The sequence below is a fragment of the Cimex lectularius genome, unplaced genomic scaffold, assembly GCF_000648675.2.
Source record: "Cimex lectularius strain Harlan isolate CLEC.00 unplaced genomic scaffold, Clec_2.1 scaffold77, whole genome shotgun sequence".
Taxonomy (NCBI): Eukaryota; Metazoa; Arthropoda; class Insecta; order Hemiptera; family Cimicidae; genus Cimex; species Cimex lectularius.
The window spans coordinates 11,025-21,887 of NW_019392836.1; positions in this window are offsets into that span (position 1 = coordinate 11,025).

The following is a 10,863-nucleotide window of genomic DNA, read 5'->3' on the forward strand; positions in this document are numbered from 1 at the left end:
GACAATATCAGAGTAATGAGAATTGCTCACTTAGCGTGTAATAACAATTTGCAACTCACAGTGACTCCATATGAAATAATATACGTGAACCAAGATAACAACGAGACCTGTTAAACTTACGAAACCAGGGTTACCTGAAAAAATAAGCAATTTGGTTAGCGAAAGACAATATAATTTTAACAACAATTATAAAATCAACTTTTGCCAGGTTTACAGGTTGACGAGAAAAGAAAAGAAAAATCAAACCCTTCTAGTCAGAAAGTGAACTCACATCGTGTTTCGAAAGTCGTCATTCATAATTCGCATTGTATTGAAAACCAGGCCCAACTAGGTCGTGGAGTTAACCGCATTTAACTGTCGAAAAGAGAACAAAACGTGTCAGTTACCGTGAGATAAAATTGCACATACGAGCTTTTCAACTATTGAATTTTTTTCGCCCGCAACACGTTCTATTCAACATGACGCTTACTGTATAAAAAATAATAGGGTTATTCACAATTTCTTAAATTCACTAATTTCGTGGTCCGCTTGACCAATTAATTTATTACAATTAATTAAGGTTTTTAGTTGAGATAAAAAAAAAGTCAATGGCACGAGCGGTGAAAAATGGCAAAAAGGAGGGAAAACTCAAAAAGTGGGGTTGAGATAGGAAGTTGGTGTCCGAGTGGATCGAGGTCACGATAGCTCAGGTGGTAGAGCAGCGGCGTATCTAGCCGAAAATCGTGGTTTCGAATCCCGCTCGTGACATTGACATTTTTATCTGAACTAAAAACCTTAATTAATTGTTATTCACAATCTTTATGTTAACCCTGCCAACTCTGTTAACTCGTCGTAGATCTAGAAAAATAATGACGTAGACTTGTAAGATTGGGCTAGTTAACATTGCTTGATCTAAAAGGGTAGGGCCCACGTTAGATGTTAAATCGAAGATGTAGTCACATTGTTAGCCGTTAGGGTGTAGGTAACCAACATGGCAGCCATGAATTTAACATCTATGTTTTGTTTACACGTGTTTTTATTCTTAAATACGCATTAATTAAATCAGACCAATACATTTCTTTTGTTAATTTCTGACCTGTCCTTATACTCTCTTTCATATTGAACTACAGGGACAATAGGTGCTGTAGTGTGGACAAGGCAGAAGTTGAAGCCTGAAAAGGTGAGCCTCGTGCCCTCGGTCACTCCCCTATCTGAATCCAGGTCCTTCCACATTCTTCCTTGAGACCTCTCCTCACCCTTGGTTGCAAGGGGAGTATCCAGATGCAAAATAAAGGTGTAGCATGGAGTGCATGGCAACCTATCTAAAGCACAAGCTAGATTCGTGTCGGCCTCCGGATCGGCAGCGGACGGTGGTGTTTATCAGAAGCACAGAAGGGTTAGGGTACCAGATCCTGTGTGCACCCAGGAGGGTGCAAAACCATCTGTACTATGGGGTAACAGAAATGGTTAGTGATTTTGAATGAGTAGCTATGAGTACAATGTCGGCGTCCCTCGAATGCGTGATGAATGGCGGACAGGGGCGAGTGCTTTCGATGGCGGCCTTCGGAGCTGCCTTTACCGTAGGCATGGTCTCCTCAAGGAGGTGGATTCCACCAATATCGAAACCGCGGCCGGAGCGTATCCGGAGGTTTCGACGCTAGCGGAGCCCCTACACCCAGTGAGATAGAGTTGTCTTCTCAATGTATGCAGTGCGGGAGAGACTAGGACTATGTATTTCGACCACAATTCGGGTATCCCTTTACGCGCGGCACTGGTTAAGTGCACAACGTTAACCCACCCCCAGTAAGAGAAGTCGATATGTCGGCAGTTTGCTGCAGGATGATGTGAGCTTCTACACCTCACGGAAGAAGCAGATTTTCCGATGGCGGAGGTGAGTCGCTCCTAACTAGAATCTTAAACTAATCGGCCAGTTGCGCACACTAAAGAACCTCAATGTTACATGACGTTGCGACCCCAGTGGGGTAGCAGAAATGTTCCAAAATCCAGCCCCTGTTACATGGGTACTCGTTGTGTCTCCTGGCGGGACCTTAGAGAATAGATTGTTCTTCTCTCTGTGACCTTCGCCCAAGCACTTGCGTATGACCTTCGTTATAACCCCGGCCTCACGGGATAACGAAGCGTATAGCGTTGAGGACGCTCAGACTACGCTGACGGAGTCCCTCGAATGATATGTGGTGGATGGGAACGGATATTGGTCGGTTGTGCCTACATGAATGGCGTCCTTTACAGAAGGCAGTCTCCTCTAGGGGATGGTTAGCAATTCCACTTTAAACAAAACCGCGGCTGGAGCGGATCCGGAAGTTCTTACGCTGGAGAAGCCTCAATACTCAGGGAGATAGAGATTTCTTCTCCATCTAGGCAGTGTGTGGGAAACCAGGCTGATCCATTTCAACCAGTTGGGGTTTCCGTTTTCTCGTGGCATACAGTCTGATGCTGAATGAAGACCGGACCACTCGGAATGGGCATGCGGGGAGTGATGCTCGTCTTGGCCCCTCGTACCAACGCTTACGGCTGTAACACATTCAGTCAAGAGCGGAAGTGCATCATCTCTCATCTTGAAAATCAAAACTTCCGGTATGGCCATGTTAGGTATGTCGGCACGAATTGAAGAGTGCATAAACAGCATTTTGAATGAAAGAGGTGATAATTTTCCTTTTCTAACTTCTGGTATCTTAAATTTAACACAAAACAAAACCATAACTAAAAACTACCACAAGCCTTCAAGGACTGTTAAAGCTTTATTTTTGGTTTAGTAGTTTGCGTGGTCCACTTGACCAATTAATATCATTCAATTAATTAAGGTTTTTAGTTGAGATAAATAAATCAGTGTTACGAGCGGGATTCGAACCCACGACCTTCGGATTGATACGCCGCTACTCTTCCACTTGAGCTATCCTGACTTCGATCTACTCGGGCACTAACTGCCTTTATTTTTCGTTCTACCCGTCGCCACGTACAGCATTGCGGAAAATTTAACATTTAATATGCTAAGAAAAGAAGGGAGCATTCACGATCTTACTGGACACTTTTCTATCCGAGTGTTTTTTTTTTTTTTTTTTTTTTTTTTTTTTTTTTTTTTTTTTTTTTTTTTTTTNTTCTCGGTCTCTTGCCGATGAGGAGATGTCCATGTGTTAGGCGGGTATGGCCTATCCTTAATCGTGTAAGTACAATTCTTTCTTTCTTTCTGAGAATTTCAGGGACCCAAGGTTTGACAGTCAGTTTTAGCACCTTTAGTTTTTCATTCAGGGCGTTCCATCTGTTTTGCCATTCATTCCAGCTTAATTGTTTGAAGGAATTTTTAATATCCGCCGGACTAACCAGAGTGTCCATTCTATCCGAGTTAACACGAGATAACATCTAACAAATATCGTGAATGCCCCTAATATCTAAAATACACGACTGTATTTTAATAGTTTGAGATGAATTCCGAACACATTAATTTATTATAAAAACGTTGATAATTTTTCGCTTTTATTTTGATAAAATTATAATTGCCTTTTCGTTATAACCTCACTGTTTTTTAATTATATTTTTTGTTTTATCTATGAAACTGGATGGATATCGGTTGTGCCTGATTAAAAAATAAATAATCTTAATACTGATAATGGAAAAGAGTTGGTAATTAAAAGGAATTTTTTTTTCATATTTTAAACTGCTAAGATATGATTTTATTAAAAGATCGAGTTATCCTCTTTACTTTCTTGTTTCCTCTCGAGGGTAGAATCGCTTTTCTGAGGTAAGATCTGATTTTCCACACGGCCGCTTTAGGAAAAACCTTTCTTCAACCTCTGATAAAATTTACCTGAGGGGCATTAAATAAAATACAAAATTTGTCGTTGTAAATCTCTTATTTTCCGACCCCCAGAAGTCTCATTAATCGGTTGATTAGAGAGGCGATAACCTGGTGTAATCTCCTTGCTCGTAATCCCGTATCCATGGGGACGGCGGTAAAAAGCGAGGCCGATTCGGAGCAGCAATCGCCCCTGCTGTGTTTGCCCGGAATATTAATGCTCACTTAGATAATGCCTTCCTTGGGCTCAAGTTGGCAAAGCCCAAAGTAAACTATTCAATTAAGTTGCGTAATTAATGTATACAGCTTCCAAAGTGCATTACTGCTCCGGTTCCTCTCGCAGGGATAGTTCGGTTTTCTTACTATTCAAACGGGGGCCGAGAGTTGGCAGTTCCTCTCGTTTCGTACCACCCGCCTTTAAATATTCATAATCCTCCGTTTTAAACTGAGGAATACGTTTCCTTCAACATGGAATTACGTCGGCAAACTTATGAAACTCCCGCCACCACTCCTACGCAGTTTATCTACAGTCAAATTCTGGTGAAAAATAACAAAAAAAAATTAAACATGACGGATGGAACCATTTCAAGACACTTTCAATTGAGAATGTTTACGGAGGTAAGAGATATCACTTGCATGTCTCATGGGGAAGCTTACGTCAAGTAGACATCAAAATCAATATGACATACGACCAAGCAGAAAGTGGCCATGATTACGGGATTTTCTCGACAATGGCTTTTGTAGTAGTTTTTGAACACATGATTTAATGAGACATGCATGTAATTTTATATCAAATAAACGAAGCCTGAGTACTTTCTTTTTAACTAATGAACTGATTATTTTACTTTAATATTAACATACATAGAAAATGTGATACACGCACGAACACACACACACACACACACACACACACACACACACACACACAGACAAACACGCGCGCGCAAACACACACAAAACTCACACACTCTAGAGAGAGTGAAAGCGAGAGAAAAGGAGGAGGAGGAGAGATGCAGATAGATAGAGAGAAAGCGTGTATGTAAAAGTAAGAGAATAAAAGATTATAGATAGATAGAATGAGAGAAATACGTACATAAATAATCTCTCTCTCTCTCTCTCTGTCTATATATATGTGTATATATATATATATATATAAAGAAAGAGCGAGAGGTTAAGAGAGAGCAAGAGAAAAGACAGAGATAGAGACAGACAAACAGACATGCAGTCAGGTAGGTAGACACAAAGTGAACGATCCTGTAATGTTGTTAATTGGTTGAGATCTTACCTTTTCAATAGGCAAAAAACTTCAAAGTAAATGCTTCAAAGGACAATTATTCTAATTGTATGTTCATCAGTCTGGTGTCCCTATAGGGTTTACGGTATCGGCATTATTGTTTATCGTATGTGTAAATACAATATATTACGAAATTACTAACTGTCTCTTTGGTATGTACTTGAATATGTATGTAAAATACCAATTATTAAATACCGAATAAATGAAAGCATATTAAAACTAAATAGCGACATAAAAACTTTAAAACGTCGAGGGTTGATCGTGGTTTATCAATTAATATTAAAAATATAAAGCTGTTTTATTAGGGCATCACAAACAGTTCGCAAATTTAAATAAGGATAATATTGTAAAAATCAAAATTGAAGAACATAGTATATTAATTTTGAGCAAGGAAATATAAATTCTAGCCATCTTTATAGTAAAAATCTTCATACGTTACATGTTCCTATAAATATATGTATGTCTGTAATCTCTTCTCCATGGTTCTACAATTTATGAAAAATACGATAATTTATCCATTTTTGGAATTTATGATTTGTTAAAATACAAAATTTTGACTATTTTCCATGATGTAATAATAATACAAAAATCCCCTCATTTTAAAGTTTAAAAAATTTACACGTTCGCAAAATATACTTAAAATGCCGTTGTGTGGTATGCACTTTTATAATTTTTTTATTTTTAATTATAAATTTCCTAAATCTATAAAACTTTACAATAATTTACCCAATCATGTAAATCAAAACTTATTTATAAGATACATCTAAACATTCCTCTTATTATATCATGTTTAATTATACTATGTACAACACCAGTAATATTTAGAAATATATGTAGACAGTAAAAAAATTATATTTGTATTTTACGTATTTTGAATTTCGAATTATGTAAACTTTACTTGTATGTACTTGGTCTATGAGACTTAAGTTTCCGAGCTTTAATAAATAAAATGTTTAATTCAATTCAATTTTTTCTTGCAGTCCTTTTTCTCAGTTTTCTCAATTTCATGATCATGTTTACATTCTTTTTACGTGTTTTTCTCCATTCGACTTATTTATATTAATCGTTGTTTTCTTTGTCATTCTCTCTCTCCTTATTCATATTTCTCACTTTCACACACTCTCCTGCTATTTCTCTCTCTCTCTCTCTCTATATATATATATATATATATATATATATATATANTAGAGAGAAAGCGTGTATGTAAAAGTAAGAGAATAAAAGATTATAGATAGATAGAATGAGAGAAATACGTACATAAATAATCTCTCTCTCTCTCTCTCTGTCTATATATATGTGTATATATATATATATATATAAAGAAAGAGCGAGAGGTTAAGAGAGAGCAAGAGAAAAGACAGAGATAGAGACAGACAAACAGACATGCAGTCAGGTAGGTAGACACAAAGTGAACGAAACAAATATGAAAGAGGCAAGAAGAATGCTATACATAAAAACTGAGTGAAAAAAGTAACGTAAGACAGTAGAAATGGAAGAACAAAGGAAAGAAATAAAAATCGGCAGAAAGAAAGAAAAAAGAAAGAGAAAGATTGTGTGTTCGAGAAAAGGAGAATAGAAAGGAAAGCAAAAAGTACAAAGAAAAGATGTATGAAAGAAGAAAGAAACAGTTAGACAGTGAGAGAGAGAGAAAAAATATTTTATTGATTTGAACAAAAGTATAAAAAGAATTTGAATGAAATAATAAAAATGCAAAAAATATACTACAAAGTAAAACAAAAGAAAATAAGAACGGAAGAGGAATAGAAGGAACGAGATAAAAACGAGGGATCGAAAGGACGAAAATAAAGTGAAGTCGAGAGAGAGAGAGAGAAAGAGAGAGAGAGAGAGAGAGAGAGAGAGAGAGAGAGAGCGATAATGTTTGAGAAAATGACATATTTCATTTGTAGAAAGAAAAATAAACGCAGAAAATGAGTGAAAGAATAAAAATTTTCTCCAACAAGAAAACAGAGGGTACACATATAAGAAAAGAAAAATGTGAAAACAAGAGCGACTAAAAAGAAAGAAAAGTTAAAAAGCGATAGAAAGGATAAAAGAAAGCGAGGAAGAAAGTAGGAGATGAGAAAGAATGCGCAGATGACACGAAAAGGGAAAATAACATATAAAAGCAGTCATCAGTCGGTAAAATGTGTGAGCGCGTATTGACATGTAATTTATTTTACTCAAGTCTGTAGAGCTACATCGTAGAGAAATAATATTATTAGAATAATAATCCTTCTATAATCGTTTAGATACTTTAACTTAGCGTATTTGGGTGGTAAAAATTATCATTTATAAAAAAAATATATAAACTCGAGTTTAAAAACCTCTTATTGCTAGTCATCATGTCAAACTGTATATGGCATCGATAGCGAAAAAAATTGAGGAAGATAATTTTGAACAAAAAATTACAAACCTTTCAAAACGGGGAACACACCCAATGCAAGGCCATGCGATGCTACCTAAAGTCCAATTTTTCATAGGGTTGTGTTACCCCCGTGCACATCTGCCCGATGTCACGCAATGCTACCCAACTCTACGCTACGCGATCTGTACTGTACAGGTTTTCGTCGGGTAGTATCGAGTACAGACGAAGACAAAAGAACTGGACACTATATTTTTATTTAAACTATATGTATTATTTTCATTATATTAATTACAACATAATCATTTTAAGATAAACCAAATTAACCGAGATCAAAAATTCATTAGTTTTTATTAATAACAATAATTTTTTGGTTTGGTAGAAAATTGATCAAAACACCGGAATACCATTTTTTTATTTAATGAATTTAACTAACAATTTATTACACGGTTTTACTCATAAAATTTGAATAACAATTAATTTCATGGTTTTGCTCATAAAATTACACCATTTTCGTCGAGTAGCTTTAGAACAGGACACTCATATTTTTTGTAGTTTATTTCAAACTGTGTATGTAATCTTGACGTTATATTAATTACAACATTCCTATTTTAATGTAAACCAAATTAAACGAGATCAAAAATTTATAAGTTTTTATAAAAATTATTTAATTATGATGGTTAGGCAGAAAATTGATCAAAACACCGGAATAACTTTATTTAAAACAATTAAGTTTAACCAACAATTTATTACATGGTTTTGCTCAAAATAGTGCATTAGGAACAAAAGAGGCGTTGCGATTGTGATAGTGATTATTGTGATACACGCTGTGGACTGTACGCGACGTGTGCTTGCGTCGGATAGGTGTGCACACACCACCAAAACGTGGCAAGGCGTCGGGTAGCATCGGGTAGCGTCGCATGACGTGGCATCGGGTAAGTGTGCCCCTCGCTTAAGAAGTGTATGTTCTGTTTAGCGAACTGCTTTCATGGTGATTTGACTTTCCAGATTAAACTTAAAACCCATAAGACGAATCCAATATAGGACCTACTCCTACGATTAGACTAGTACTAATTGTACGTTGTGTCCCGACAATAGGAGATTTATTAGAGACTTGTCAAACCGGGTGTTTAGGAAGGAAAAGGAACAGATTAAAATTAGTCCCCGAGAGAAAAAATGAATTTTGCCAATTAAGGAACTTTTGCGCTTACCGGACTCCTATTTCCGAGAAGGAAATAAACTTTTCACGACTTATCAAGATCACGAGGTGCCGGGGTTGAGTGCAGCTGGTAAATTATTTTTCCGCCTTACCAGTTTATGACCGTGGCGAAGACAGGGAGAGTTAATTGTCAACGGTAATTGAGGAAGGGTAAATGGGAGAAGGGAAAAAAGAGTGGGTCCGTGATAGTTTTTTAATTGCTCTTTGCAAATATCCCCCGAAGAGAGAATTCGCTCCTTGATGGCCTTTTCAATTGCTTCTTTAATAACAGTGATTAATATTAATTCGCAATCTTTTATGGCTTTTCGTTCATACGTGAAATGATGGACAAAATTTTAGTAATGCGTGATTCTGCGAATATTTACTATGAAAGTATAGTAAGAATAAAGACAACCAGAATTTTTGTCTTAAAAAGCATGCTATAATTTTATTGCGGATATTGTTCAAACGTGAAACATAAATATAGAAAGTGATAAAAAAAAGTGAGCGAAAAAAATGAAAAATAGGAAATTGATTTGAAGAACCAACTTCAAATATATTTATATAGACTTAACAACACTTTGTGAATCGTTATCATTTCTTAATGAATATAATTATGAATTGGATTATTCACCTATTGGCCAAAGATCATGATCAATGCAAAACGCGTTGAGCCAACAACAAGGAAAATAGGTACACAAGAAAAAAATTAAGGTTGAACAATTAATATACAATCACAAAAACTTTGATCGGGGACCGCGGTTAGCATGAGAGACTCTCACACCGCGGTCGTGGGTTCGATTCCCACCGTCGCCTCTGGCCCTTTTTTCACAATAACCCCCCCAAATTTGAACACACATATACGAATTGTCACATGGCTAATATGCATAGTTCATAACGAAAAAAGAAAAAAAGAAAAAAAAAACCACCAACAGAGAGGCAAATACAAGTAAAATGAGTTTTTTCTCGTAGGTACAATTCGGTTTTATTTTGTAAATGTACTATTTAACACTTTTCTGATTATAATAGGCGTACAAAAAGGCAGTTTCCAATAAAATTACCACTTCTCCCCCCACGTTTTCTTAAATAATATTCCCCTCCCAATTGTTGACAAGGTGCGGTACATCGGACTGTACACGGACCACGCCTGACGTGGAATCCTCACACAGGACTGAAACATCAGGAGGTATTATTAAATTTTTTTCAGAAAGAGAAGAAAATTTGACTGTTTTCTCATAAATCTTAATACCAAATATTCTAATTAAAATAAGAAAAGTATAAGCAGATGGGCTAGGGAATGTCTAACAGAACAAGGGAATAGAAAAAAGGAGTGTGAAAGCAAACGAAAGAAAAACCTAGAGAGAGAGAGAGAGAGAGANAAGGAGTGTGAAAGCAAAAGAAAGAGAAACAGAGAGAGAGAGAGAGAGAGAGAGAGAGAGAGAGAGAGAGACGAGAGACACACAGAGACAAAATACACTAAATAAGAAACAAAGAAGTACGAGAATGAATAAGCGAAAGAGGAAGTAAAGACAGAAGATGTAAAAGAAAGAAAGAGTGAGAGAGCGAGAGAGATAGACAAAGTGAGAGAGAGAGAGAGAAAGAGAAAATTTTCTTCAGAAAGAGAAGAAAATTTGGCTGTTTTCTCATAAATCCTAATATAAAATATTCTAATTAAAATAAGAAAAATATAATCAGATGGGCTAGGAAATGGCTATCAGAACGAGGGAATAGAAAAAGAGAGTGTGAACGGAAGAGAAAGAGAAACATAGAGAGAAAGAGAGAAATAGTTAAAGAGGTATCTAGACGGTTTTCTTCAAAAAGAATACAAACTTTTTTTTTTAAATCCTGTTATTAAATATACTAAATAAGCAACAGAGAGTTAGTAGAGAGGAGGTAAAAAAAGAAGAGGGTAAAAGAAAGAAGGGAGAGTGAGAGAGCGAGAGAGAAAGATCGAAAATGAGATATCAACTCCGAATCCCTAAAATTTTACATATTTTTCATATTTGGCAATAGATCACGTAAGGTGCAAATTATGTGCTAAAATTAAAAAACAAGACACAAATAATAACTCATTTTGAACAATGGTGATGATAAACACCTAAGCAAATATTATGAAATAAAGAGAAAGATACAGAAAGGGAGAAATTGAATGATGGATATAAATACCTAAATGATTGTAAACAGAAAAAAATATTTTCATAAAAAAACTGAAACTCCTA